Here is a 14,239-nt window from a genome sequence, read left to right as displayed (position 1 = left end):
ACAACGTGCAGGTTTCTTACATATGTATACATGTGCCATATTGGTGTGCTGCACCCATTAACTCGTCATTTACATTAGGTATATCTCCTAATACTATCCCTCCCCCGCTCCCACAATAGGACGCAGTGTGTGATGATCCCCTTCCTGTGTCCAAGTGATCTCATTGTTCAATTCCTACCTATGAGTGAGAACATGCAGTGTTTGGTTTTCCATTCTTGCTATAGTTTGCTGAGAATGATGATTTCCAGCTGCATCCATGTCTCTACAAAGGACACGAACTCATCCTTTTTTATGGCTGCATAGTATTCCATGGCGTATATGTGCCACATTTTCTTAATCCAGTCTGTCACTGATGGACATTTGGGTAGATTCCAAGTCTTTGCTGTTGTGAATAGTGCCGCAATAAACATACGTGCGTATGTGTCTTTATAGCAGCATGACTTATAATCCTTTGGGTATATCCCCAGTAATGGGATGGCTGGGTCAAATGGTATTTCTAGTTCTAGATCCTTAAAGAATCACCACACTGCTTTCCACAATAGTTGAACTAGTTTACAGTTTCACCAACAGTGTAAAAGTGTTCCTATTTCTCCACATCCTCTCCAGCACCTGTTGTTTTCTGACTTTTTAATGATTGCCATTCTAACTGGTGTGAGATGGTATCTCATTGTGGTTTTGATTTGCATTTCTCTGATGGCTAGTGATGATAAGCATTTTTTCATTCTGGGAGCTGGAGGCTGGAGCTGTTCCTATTCGGCCATCTTGGCGCCACCGGTCTGATTCTTCTTTACTGGCATCTGAGCAGGTACAACTGCTACATAGATGGAAACTAGGCCCTTCAGAATGAGACAAGAATGTCTTGAGCAGTGATTATAACCCTCTCAGAGCTGGAAGGGACATTAGAGACTGATCTTAGCTCTCCGCTTTGTTCTCTCAAACCATATCCTCATATTCCCTCTGCCTGGAATGTGATGCCAAGTCTTAGTTCAAGCCCTGTTTTCTGAGGCAGCTGCAGGAACTGAGAAAGAACATGCAGTGGCTTCCTCTTGATCTTCCTGCTTCTGGACATTTCTTCCTGAGCATTCCAGTATTATTTCAAACCCTGTTTTTACAAGTAAACTCGTGTACACACAAATTTCCCTGTGTCATTGAGCTGTGTTTTCACCTGTCACATGGTGGGGTTTCCTGCTAGCTAAGTATTCATTTGCAGTGGCATTGCCATCTGTATGTGTGTAGTGTTTAAGCAATCATTTGGGTATATAATTGCTTTAATTAATTTTAGTGATTATTTGCTTATTTTAAAAAAATCGAAAATGTAGATGTGAAAGTGTTGATATCAGTGACGAGAAGCGTAGATTTACTACGGATTGACAGTTGTCATGATGAAGTGGCCAATTGTTATCCTCTGTTAGATACTCATTGAACTTAAACTGAACAGTCAATGATGAAATAAAGGCATACAACCAAAGAACATATACAGATGTGGGAGATGTATTGCTGGTGATGGTACCACAAAGATGAAGGTTAAGTTTAGATAAACAATTTTTATGTTTTGTGCTCTGGGCAAAGAGTAACCCTTTAATATGTAATGTGTGCACATTATACTTGATTACCTTTTTAGGTTTGCAGTATATACAAAGATACAAAGCTGTTTGCATATGCTGATAAGCTGCTTTGGGAAGTTAATTTAACACTGTATATGCAAATCCAGGTAATTCATTTAAAGATTTATTTGATTTCCTGAGATGCAGCAAAATACAATGGAAAAAACAAGGTATTAGATTCAGACTAAGAATAATAACTAACATCTAAAAACTGTTTGCTATGTTCCTGGCTCTGAGCGGAATGCTTTAATGGATTATCTTAATTTAGCTTTAGTTGTTTAACTTTATTATTATTATTATTATTATTATTAGCTATAGGGCATTGTTCTATTGCCCAGGCTGGAGTGCAGTGGCATGATAATAGCTCACTGTAGCCTCAATCTCCAGTGCTCAAATGATCCTCCCACTGCAGCCTCCTGGGTAGCTAGGACTACAGGCATGTACCACCATGCCCAGCTAATTTTTAAAATTTTTTGTAGAGATGGGGTATCGATCGCTCTGTTGCCTAGGTTGATTTCGAACCCCTGGCCTCTAGTGATCCTCCCGCCTCAGCCTCCCAAAGTGCTGGGATTACAGGCACGAGCCCCTGGCTGCTTGGTGATCTTAAGTTTACAAAAACTTTAGGTCAACTATATCTAAACTTTCTTAAAGAGTGGTTAAGCACGTGAGATTTGGAGGCAGACTGTTTATATTCATGCTTTTGCTTCTTACATAATTAGGCGATTAATTTTGACCTCTGCTTTCCTCGCTTGGTTTTTCATATGAAGGTAAAGTTAATAGTAGTACTTATGTCATGGGGTTGTTTTGAATATTGAGTAAGAGAATACAATACCAGTGAGACAGTACCTGCCTGGCACATGGTAAAATTCTCAATAAATCCTGACTGTTAATACCACTGTATAACCTCAGGCAAGTGACTTCTTCTCTGAGCTCCTATTTCCTCATCTGGGAAATGGAGTTAATATTTACCCCAAAGTTATTGTGAGGATCTAGTGGAATTAGTTAAAGTGTCTCGTGGAGTGCTTAGCACATAGGAGCTGTTTAATCCAACATGGCATTCCAAATTCTATGTCATGCTTTGCACTTATTCAGTGAATCTTTATTGAATAGGTATTTGTTATATGCTGGGAAGATAGTGGTGAAAAAAAGTCCCTGCCTTAAAGAGTTTGCATTTGGGGAGGTGGGGGTAGACTAGGGAAGCAGAAATAAGTAAATGACCAATCATTTGAGACTGTGATAAAAGCTATGAATGGTACAGTAGTGGGTCACTGTGGTGGCAGGTAGGGAACTATATGAGGCTATGGGGGTGGTGGGGAGATAGGGAAGATTCAAGGGAACATGTGAAGGGAGAGAAGAAACAGCTTATTTGAACAATTGAACAACAAGTCAAGAGCACTTGAGGCTGAGGGGCCTGAGAGTTCTAGACCCAGATGTGGAAGGAGCTGAGGGTGTGGGCGTTGGGGTGGATCAAGGAGGAAACTGAAGGCCCATGTGGCTAAAGCGCCCTAACTGAAGGAGCGTTGCGAGACCAGGACCTTTCAGCCTTCCTGTGGAGTTACAATGGGGAACTATCGAAAAGTTTTCAGCATATGAGTTAAAAGTCAACTGTATTTTATTCTATGTCTTTGCTATTGTGAATAGTGCTGCATAAACTGTATTTTAAATGGGAATCTTATGTAACCTTGGGGCTGGTGTCTTATTTCTAGTGGCTTGCATGTAAGATCCCATCTTTGTATATAAGTAATTAATCTTTTGTCATTAAAACAATTTTTCTACTTCATTACTGCTCACTTGATGAGAGACTCCCTACTTATCACTTAAATTCAAATTCTTTTCCATCATTCACCTTCCTTGACTGTCCCACATGGTACTGAGGGAGGGAGGAAGCACACATTTCTACAGTACCTGCTGTGTGCAAGACTCTCTTGGCTTTAAGGCGTACTTTATATTGTTATTCCCAAGACCTTGTTTAACCATTGAGGAAACAGGTTCCAAGATGGTAAGTGATTGCCTAGTGCTGGAACCAGGATTTGCATCCAGGTCTATGGTTCCCTGCTCCCTTTAGCCCCCAAAGGGGGCTCCCCAAAACCCCTCGGAGCTTTGCTCTCTGTGTCAGATTGCTCTGTTAGCATGATAAAGGTATGTAAGACTGTGAGCTTAATCAGATTAAGGTGTTATCTTCTCTGTGGACAATCTTAGAGTTTGCAAAAGAATATATGTCATTGCTTCACAGTGCACTATTGATCTTATTCATTCGACCATTTTCACTGTAGTTCTTCTAACAGTACTGCGATAACTTTGTTTTTGTCCTTTATACCATTAAGTACTCAAATATAGAGATATTCTCCATGTTTATTTGTTGTATGTACATTGACTTTGTTGAAAATAGAGAAATTTACTATCTTCCTGTAAAATTTTTTTGTTCATTTGGTCTTCAGCTTTCATTAACACTAAGTATGCAAATTAAAATAACTAAACCATATCTATTCCATTCTACATGAATTTAGTAATTTAGTTTTTAGGAAAAATACCAAATGAGGTTGATTGGTCACTCTGCAACAATAAAAAATCTTGCCAACAAACTTGTAATCAGTCTATAATTGTAATCTCTTACTTTTCTAGAGTAAGAGTTTTTATTTTGGAGGAAGATTTCCTAGGAGTCTACTTGGGGAAATTATAATGGTTATGTTTCTCCTTGAAAATGAAGGAGGAAAACTTTTAAGTGGTTTGGCTAAATTACATTGGCCCCTTTTCAATATTACTCTTTTCATAAAGCATTGGTAAACATAAGTAACAAAGTAATCTTTCATCATTTTATCAACAATTTTTCTATTAAATTGCTGCTCACTTTATGACACCCTTTAATGATGGATTTCTACGCTTTCAGTGATTTGGGTGTCAGAAAGTTGTACCCTCTATTTCTACAAAATGTATTAGAATGTGAATCAAGATTTTCCTATTTTGGTAACTTTATTAAAATTACAAAACACATATTCTCATAGAAAAATTAGAAAGTAGGAATGAGCAAAAATAAAAATTATCCACAATTTGTACATTCTGGGCTTTTCTTTGTGCATATATACTCTGGAGCGAGACTACTTAGGTTGGAATTCCAGCTCTGTCACTTTGTGACCTTGGGAAAGTTATCTAAATTTTCTGTGCCTCAGTTTCTTAATCTGTAGAATGAGTACCTATCTCAGGGTTATTATGGGGGTTAAATGAGTTAATACATGTAAAATGCTTAGAATATTGCCTTTCCCCTAGTAAGAGACACATACATGGGTTTTAAAAGACCTTTTATTATGGAGAATTTCAAACATAGAAATAGAGACTAGTATTATGAGTTCTAGTGTACCTATTATCAACATTTAGACATTCCTGTTTCATCTATCAATCTTCTTTTATTTTTCTTTCTATACTTGGGTATTTTATAGAAAATCCCAAATATTACATCCTTACACTATGTATACTTTGTACCATATTAATATTTGCTAAGAATTAGGTAAGTTATTTTAGAGAGTGAGTATACAAAATTTGAATCATATTTGAAGGGAGAAAATATAAGCAAAATATCTAAAACATCCATTCTGTGATGTTTTAATAATTTTAGCTGACTGAATGGTATTTGAAGTAAGATTGTGAATATGGAGATTTTGCTGTTCAGATTAGACATTTATTGGCCAGTAACACCTTTAAAATAATTGGGTATCAGTTTTATTGTAAATATACTGTAGATATTTTGTATGAACATGAAGTCTTTATTTAGAAAATGTTTTGTACTGAGCAATATATGTAACTGTTTTGGTGAAGGAAAAATACTTAAAATTTATGATATTGGAAAAAATAAGAAAGCTAACTTTGAAGATTTAGATTGGATGCTATAAAAATTCTAGACATTCATAAGCCCTTAGATTTTAAAAAATACTATTTTTCATTGATATATATTTAGCATATAAATACACATCCATATACCACACTTTAAAACACAGGGTTCAAGAATAATTAGAGAAAATTTGTAACTAGTTAGGCATTATTCAGTTTTGTGGGTTTTTTTTTTTTTTTTTGAAACGGGCTGGTTCTGTCACCCAGGCTGGAATACAGTGGCATCATCTTGGCTCTCTGCAGCCTTGATCTACTCAAGTGATCCTCCCACCTCAGCTTCCCAAGTAGCTGTTTCTGTGGGCATGAGCTACCATACCCAGCTAATTTTTAAATTTTTTGTACAGATGGAGTCTCCTTATGTTGCCCAGGCTGGTCTCAAACTCTTGGGCTCAAGTGATCCTCTTGCCTTGACCTCCCAAAGTCTAGGGATTACAGGTATTAGCCACCATGCCTGGCCAAGTTTGTGGTTTTATTTTTTATTTTAATGTCCTGTTTTCCTGGACAGCAATCAGTTCTGACTTGGAATTTCCTGCCTTTGATCTTATTTTAGACTCCCATTTCAAAATCTGTAAGTAGCATGTGATATTGAGAAGGAACTAAATTGTAAAGGCAAGAATTTGATAGAATTCATTGTGCTTTTAGTAAATAGTAACCAGTGAGATCATCTGAACTCATCGTCATGTAAATTTTCTCAGTATTTGAATTATTGATCTTAAAATTCCTGGGATATGGTAAGTGATGTGGAATGTGCAGACTATGCCTCATGTTACCGATGGTCCAGTGGAAAGAACACTTGATTGGAAGTCAAGAAACCTCTGTTCTCACTTGAACTCTGTCATGATGACTTCTGTTTTTGGCAAGTTGTTTTAACCTCTCTGACATTGTTTCTTCATTAGTGAACAAATGTAGGGAGGGAGATGATGTTAGGTCCATTATATTAGTTAAGGAAGTGCTAGATATTGCAAACAAGGAGATCCCAAAATGCAATGGTTCAAACAGTGTAGAAGTTTTTCCTGTAGTAGTTGGAGTTCCAGGTATGCAGCTGTGCAGCAAGCTATCATTTAGGGATCCAGGTTCTTTCCATTTTGTTTCTTCAACAGAGTCCCAGGGCCATTGTCTTCATGTGCATGGTTGCATCTAGGTTGTTGCCCAGAATTCACTGTGGTTCGGAAGAGAGAGTGGAGGAAGCACACTCCAGCCTGGAAATGGCACGTCACTTCTGCTCAAACACCACTGGAGAGAACTTGATCACATGTTCATACTGTACCATATTTGAGCCTGGGAAATGTAATGAAGCTGTTCAGGTTACAGTTTTGTTAATACAAAAGAAGAGAACAGATTTTGGTGGATAAATAGCAGTCTCTTCCACATCATATGGTTGCTGCTTTCTCTGATTATAATATTGACCAAGTGGCTCTGTCACACCACTGAGTTGCTATCTACTTCAGCTTGATTTTGAAATTACTGGCTAAGATAAAAGTATTTTCTACTCTGGGTTTAATTTTAATGTGTCTTAGTGGTCTCTCTGAGGATATAATGACTAAAAATTACTGTTTTCTTGCACTTGCTCTGTAATGTTGAAAACTTTCAATTTTTATGAATTTTCGTGAATCGTATACAGTTGACCCTTGAAAAATTTGGGGTTTTGGGGTGCCAGTCCCTCATGCAGTCGGAAACCTGTATGTAACTTTTTACTCTCCACGAATTTAACTACCAGTAGTCTTATGGATATTATAAACAGTTGATTCTTACATATTTTGTATATTATATACTGTATTCTTATAACAAAGCTAGAAAAAAATATTATGAAGAAAATCATAAAGGGGAGAACTATTCATTAAGTGGAAGTGGATCGTCATAAAGGTCTTCATCTTCACCTTCACGCTGAGTAGGATGAGGAGGAGGAAGAAGAGGGGAGGTTGGTCTTGCTATCTCAGGGGTGCCAGAGGTAGAAGAAAAGCCACATATAAATGGACCTTTTCTCAAGGATCAGCTGTGATTAAAAGGGTTCCAATTATCTTGTCCTGTTAATCTGGGAGTTAGGTGGCAGTCAGATTTTTTAAGCTTTTGAAGCAAGAGCTGAGGCTAAGTGTGAGCAGGTGTCAGGATTTAATACAAGGTGGTGAAACAGAATCAAGCTGCCTGATCTTAGAGCAGATATATAGAAATACTTAGGGACTGGGAAGCAGTAGATGAGAAGCTAAGCAGCAGAAGAATGAGAAAGAGATCCATATTAGACAATAGAACAAGGTGGGCATTTGAAAAGTATAGGCAGAATTTTTCCCCTCTTTTTTGAGGGACAGGGTCAATCAGCTAGGGGACTCTAGAATCCACCCTTGAGCCACAGTCTTGATAAATTTATAAAATCACCTCAAAATTTATTGATAGTGCCCATCAGGTTTTCTATAAGCCATCCACAAAATGTAATAAAAAAGATAAAAATTGTCAAAATATATGTTTAAAAGTATGGTTTTAGGCTGATGGTTCCATAGCTTAATTTGTGGGAGGAAGAAACTAAGTAAATTCCATAACTGATAATTGGAATAATTGATAAAATGTTAGAAAAAGAAAAGTCCTGGATTTTGTGTCTCTGAAACATAGAGCCCATTAATGTGAATGAAGTATTCATTTTTTTGTCAGCAATTTTCTCGGTTTGCTGATGATACTGCTCATGTAAACTAGCTTTAAGAAGGTACTCTGGGCTGGATGTGGTGGCTCACACCTGTAGTAATCCCAGTGCTTTGGGAGGCTGAGGGTGGGAGGATCACTTGAGCCCAGGAGTTTGAGACCAGCCTAAGGAACAGAGAGGGAGTCCCCGTCGCTACAAAATTAAAAAAAAAAAAACTTTAGCCAGGCGTGGTGGTGCATGCCTGTAGTCCCAGCTACTTGGAAGGCTGAGGATGGGAGGATCACATAAGTCCGGGAGTTTGAGGCTTCAGTGATCTATGATTGTGTCACTGTACTCCAGCTTGAGTGACTGAGTGAGATACTGTTTCTTAAGAAAAAAAAGTCTATCTTCATGACCATTGGATCCTCCTCCTCCGACTACCTTGTATAATCAGTTACTCTCTCTGCTGTGTTTTCATAATTGTTAGATTTCCTCTTGTTTTTCAGACTGTGTCCTTTATTTGAGGTTTGACATTAAGTACTTTTGTGTGATATGTAGTTGTACAGTATCCTAGAGAAACTATTGAGAAAGAAAGTTGAAAACCCAGTGTTTTTTCTGCTGCTCTTTTATTAGTGCAATTGATAGATTAATTTTATTGGAAGTATTCTTATGGGGCTGAAATACCTTGGCAGATAATGTGATAATTGCTTACTTTAAACAACTGTTTTGATTCACTGGGAACTTAAAGACCTTGTTAAAAATTACCTTTCTAATTTAGATTTAGATAGACAAAAAAGGCATACTGACAGGTTGGAGATAAATCTTTTAAAATCAAACATACATTTTTGTAGCATGTGGTTTATGGATTATATTGTTACTGGTTTCCTTTTATTAAAACGGCATGACAAGAAGTAATATATAAATTGTTTTCTCTTAATGTATAAAATACCTAAAGGAAATTGAGTTTAAAAATAAAGTAGACTGCTGTCCAGACTGGGTGACAAAGTAAAACCCTGTCTCTGTCTCTTAAAAAAGCAGGACATGTGCTACACTTGCCAATGCTAAAGCGGCCATGTTTACTCTTTTTTGAAATTCCGTAAGAGGATATGATGTTTTTATACCTAGAAAGGCCAATAGTTGTGACTAACCTTGAAATATAAGTCTTCAGCAAATGAAAGACACTTGGAATTTGTAGACCAGTGATGGCAAAAAGAATGATATAAAATCATATCACAGCTTGGATAGTGGTTTTGAGAATGCTTAATGGCCATTTGTTAGGAAAGGTAAAGTTACTATAGATTTAAAAAACATACTCATTCTCTGAGGTGTCACACTGAAATTAGGGCTGTCTTTTGTAATCTTTGGTATTTGTCATCTATACTTAGGTAATTTGGATAAAAACAATACTCTTTTACCACAGTGGTACACCTGAAAACAGAGTCATCTTTTTGGATGGCTCAACTTCTTCGCTTCTGTAATAAGCTGTTAGCCTACCTAGCTGCTCACCTGGTCCCGAAAGCCATATTAGAATTCCAGCGTTCTGGGTCTGGATCAGAGTACATAGCCCCAAATCTTCTTCTGTATAGTTCTATCACCATTGATATTTGAGTAAATATATTCTGTGACATATCAATAATCTTACCTGCTTCTCTGGATACTGTAAAGTCAGCCTTCTTTTGAGTTAGTTTAGATCATCTGAAAACTCTGTACTTGGACCCCAGTAGCTGAGATTTTTCTTTTTCTTTTTTTTTTTTTTTGGCTGAATAACATGTTACATTATGCCTGTGGCTTTATCCAGGGTTTGCTTAAAAGAGAAGTAATATGACCGGTCACGGTGGCTCATACCTGTAATCCCAGCCCTTTGGGAGGCCAAGATGGGCAGATCACCTGAGGTCAGGAGTCTGAGACCAGCCTGTTCAACATGGTGAAACCCCGCCTCTACTAAAAATACAAAAAATTAGAAAGGCATGGTGACACACACCTGTAATCCCAGCTACTCTGGAGGCTGAGACAGGAGAATCGCTTGAACCTGGAGGTGGAGGCTGCAGTGAGCCGATATCATGACATTTCACTCCAGCCTGGGCAAAAAAAAAAAAAAAGAAAAAAAGTAATATAACATTTCCTTTTGCTTTTGTTATTGAGAATATTGCCTATTATATCACTCTGTATTCATTTATAAAGTCCAATGTGAGAAATTTCCTTCAGAGTTTCAGGTAACAAAAATGTTTTCTTTGATAAAGGATATTTTCTTATCTTTTAGATTATAAAAGAGGTATTATTTATTTTGTTTATTTACCCTAGCTGCCTGGGAGCACAGGGCCAAATTTGAATGTTAATTGTAGGAATTATGTCAAGAAATTTTGTAAATTAATTTAAAAATAGTTGTACATACTGGGAGTTAGCAAACTACGGCCCACCCACTTCTTTTTGTAAATCAGGTTTTATCAGAACACAGCCATAGTCATTTATTTATGTATTGCCTATTGCTTTTGTGCTACAGTGGCAGACTTGAATAGTTGCTCTGGCCTTTTACAGAAAAAAGATTTCTAGTCCTGATACAAATAGTTACATGTGGGTCAGACCAAATGCAATATAAAGCAGTATGATTACTGTTAGATGTAGCTAGTTGGAAGAGGCTTAACAGAGTGTGCTATGAAAGGAGTTTAATATTTAAGCAGTGGAAGCATATAAAAGACATTTTATGTGGGAGAGAAGAAATGAAATCCTGTAGAATTGAGCAGAATTTGAACATTTGGGACCATTTTGGAAACTGTTTTAGCTAGATTAGAATTACAGCAGGGGAAATGAAGTTGAATGGGCAAGACTGTTGATAGGAGGGCATAAAAGCTAGGCACCAGAATTTGCATTTAATGCAACAAACAACTGAAAACCCACTATGAAAATTTCACAGGGAAATGATGTGATGGGAACAGCATTTCAGTACAGCTAGTCTGACAGCAGTGTACGAACTCAGCATGGAGAGCCCCAAGACTAAGCAGTTACTGGAGTAAGCCTGCCATGAGGAACTAAGATAATGAATCTAGAATGAAGAGGAAGAGTAACCTCTGAGGTGCTGGCAAGAAGGAAGCCGATTTTGTGGCTGACTGGATTTAGAGAGTGGTGATGAAGGAAATTGTGAGAGGAGAACTGGGGAAAAATGAACTGGGGTGACAGTTTTTTGAGAGGAAATAGTGTTTTGTTTTTGATGTCCCTGGTTTCTGGTGTTTTAGAGCCTCCTAAGAGAAAGTATGGAAGTGTTTGGAGATCTGTGTGAGGTGATGACTGAGCTGTGGGAGAGTTTATATGCAGGAACAACAGCACAAGGCAGAGTGGCTGGGGAGTGCTTCCTGGAAGAAAGATAGCACTCGAGGAGCAGAGTGCACGGAAGAACAGGAGGAGTCAGTAAAACAGTGTTTCCCAATGTGTATCCCAGGGCAGACTGATAGTATAGATGGTTAGCAGGTATTTCCATTTTTGCATGGCCAGATAGATTTGATAAATTCTGGGTTAAGCAAAGTTAAATAGACTTCTTGTATTAGACCCTCTCATGTTCTTTAATAATATGCACCATTATTTATATCTCCAATATGATCTCTACCTCCAAGTTTAGATTCCTGTATTCGACTTTCTATGAGACATTTCCCCTTGGGATATCTGTGAGGCATCTAAAACTTAACTGTCCAAAATGGAATTCCTTGTCTTCTTCACAAAACTTGGTTCCCCATCTCAGGTGATGGCAGCTCTATCTTTTCTTTTTAGTAAAAAATGCCATGGTAAGAAGTAACACTGAAATTGTATTGTTCCATGTGTAAAATGGCCAAAGGAATTGAGATTAAAAATAAGGTTGCTCAGACTGGGCATGGTGGCTCACGCCTGTAATCCCAGCACTTTTGGAGACCGAGGCAGGTTCATCACTTGAGGTCAGGAGTTCGAGACTAGCCTGGCCAACATAGTGAAACCTGTCTCTACTAAAAATACAAAAATTAGCTGAGTGTGGTGGTGGGTGCCTGTAATCCCAGCTATTTGGGAGGCTGAGGCAGGAGAATTGCTTGAACCTGGGAGGTAGAGTTTACGGTGAGCTAAGATCGCACCACTGCACTCCAGCCTGGGTGACAGAGTGAAGCTCTGTCTCACCAAACAAAAAAAAAAAAAAAGAAAAAAAAAAGTTGCTCAGATTAAAAACCTTGGAGTCATCCTGGACTCCTTTCTCCTATGTTTTGTTTTGTTTTTTTCCTTTAACAGAGTCTCACTCAGTGACCCAGGCTGGAGTACAGTGGCACAACCTCAGCTTATTGCAGCCTCCACCTCCTGAGTTCAAGTGATTCTCCTGTCTCAGCCTCCTGAGTAGCTGGGATTACAGGTGCATACCACCATGCCTGGCTAATGTTTGCATTTTTAGTAGAGACATGGTTTCGCCATGTTGGCCAGGCTGGTCTCAGGTGATCTGCCTGCCTCAGCCTCCCAAAGTGCTAGGATTACAGGTGTGAGCCACTGTGCCTGGCCCTTTCTGTACTCTTATCCAATCCATTAGCAGCCGCATTGGCTTTCCCTTCAAATGTATCCAGAATCTGACCACGTGGTACCTCAAGTGATTCTATTGAAACCCTACCACCTCTTTGTGCAGCAGCTTTCCATTTCACTCAGGATAAATGTGTCAGTCTCTGTAGTGGCATACAAGGCCTTTTATGACCTGGCTTCTCATGAATCCTCTGGCCTGATTTGCCATTCTTTTCCTCTTTTGCTCTGCTGCATGCACATCTCTTTGTTCTTCCTAAGACAGGGCTTAAGCAGTTTATTAGCTTAGGACTTTTTCCTGTGCCTGTGACACTCTTCCCCCTAGATATCTGTTTGGCTTATCTAACTTCCTTTCCTTCTCTAAATCTGTTCACATGCCACCCTCTCTAGAAGAGACTGACCTGGACTACCATATTTAAAATAGAAAGAGTGCACTTCTCCCATTTCTCATCCCCTTTATTCTGCTTCACTTTTTTTTTTATTAGCATTTACCATCTTCTAACATATTTTATGTATTATTTGTTTAAAAAATTATCTGCTGCTTTCTACTAGACTGTAAGCTCCATGAATGCAGAGATTTTTGCCTATTTTGTTCACTGATATAACTCAAGCACCTAGAACTGTGCTGGACACACAATAGGCAACTAATAAGTATTTGTTAAATGAGAGAATGAATTTCAAGATGGGAGTATATGTCCCCATAGCATCTTTCTTTCATCCATGGAGATATTTTTTTCCTGTGTTTCCTAGGGACACACTTTAGGAGATTCTGTTGTAAGTATTATGGAATTCAAAGGAGGAGAAAATTACAGGAAAGTTGTGATTGACACAATTGGGAAGTTAAAAAATTTTGACCTGCTTAAGCTAATAAGTAGATTTAGATAGGAAAATAGTTTACAATCTTATAACAAGTTGTTTCAGTGTTGTGGAATGTCAGATTCGGGGAGGAAAGTTGGACATAGATGTTGAAGAAAAATACCAGGATAAATTACCCGTTCAGGGAGTTTAGCTTTGGATTAAAGGGTGGAAAGTACAGATTGAGTACTCCTTATCTGAAATGCTCGGGACCAGAAGTGTTTTGGATTCGGATTTTTTTCAGAAAAACTTGGAATATTTGCATATACTTTAAACCAGTTGAAAATCCAATCTGAAAATCCAAAAGAGTCCAGTGAGCGTTTCCTCTGAGTGTCACGTCAGTGCTCAAAAAGTTTCAGATTTTGTAACATTTTGCATTTTGTATTTTCAGATTAGGGTTGCTCAACCTATAGTTAGAGAAGGCTGCAGGTTCATAACAATATGCTTTATTTTTTGAGATCAAGGAAACTTGGTTTTTCTGCTTGTTATAAGTTAATCTAGGGTTGTGTATGGAGATAAATTTTAATTTTAATTATATTGTAATAAGTAGGTGACCTAGAATACCCTGTTTTTCAAAGTAGTGTAATTTGGTAGGTTCAGTGCGTCATGAAAATGGGATAAATTGGGATCCTTAGGAAATCCTCTTTTTAGTTCCATGCTCCTGCTTTACCACCTGCGTTCCCCATCCTTTTACATGCTTTTCTTTCCCTCCCTCCCTCCCTCTTTCTTTCTTTTTCTTTCTTTCTTTCTTTCTTTCTTTCTTTCTTTCTTTCTT

General features: G+C 38.0%; 1 protein-coding gene across 1 annotated transcript in view; it reads left to right on the top strand.

Moving 5' to 3' along the window:
• FOCAD (focadhesin) overlaps window positions 1-14,239 on the top strand; it is a 331,523-nt gene that overhangs the window by 18,671 nt on the left and 298,613 nt on the right. The window lies entirely within an intron of this gene.

This window comes from Colobus angolensis, unplaced genomic scaffold (assembly GCF_000951035.1).
Source record: "Colobus angolensis palliatus isolate OR3802 unplaced genomic scaffold, Cang.pa_1.0 Scaffold86, whole genome shotgun sequence".
NCBI lineage: Eukaryota > Metazoa > Chordata > Mammalia > Primates > Cercopithecidae > Colobus > Colobus angolensis.
The sequence above is the reverse complement of the archived record's forward strand: the minus strand, read 5'-3'. Positions and strand labels throughout refer to the sequence as shown.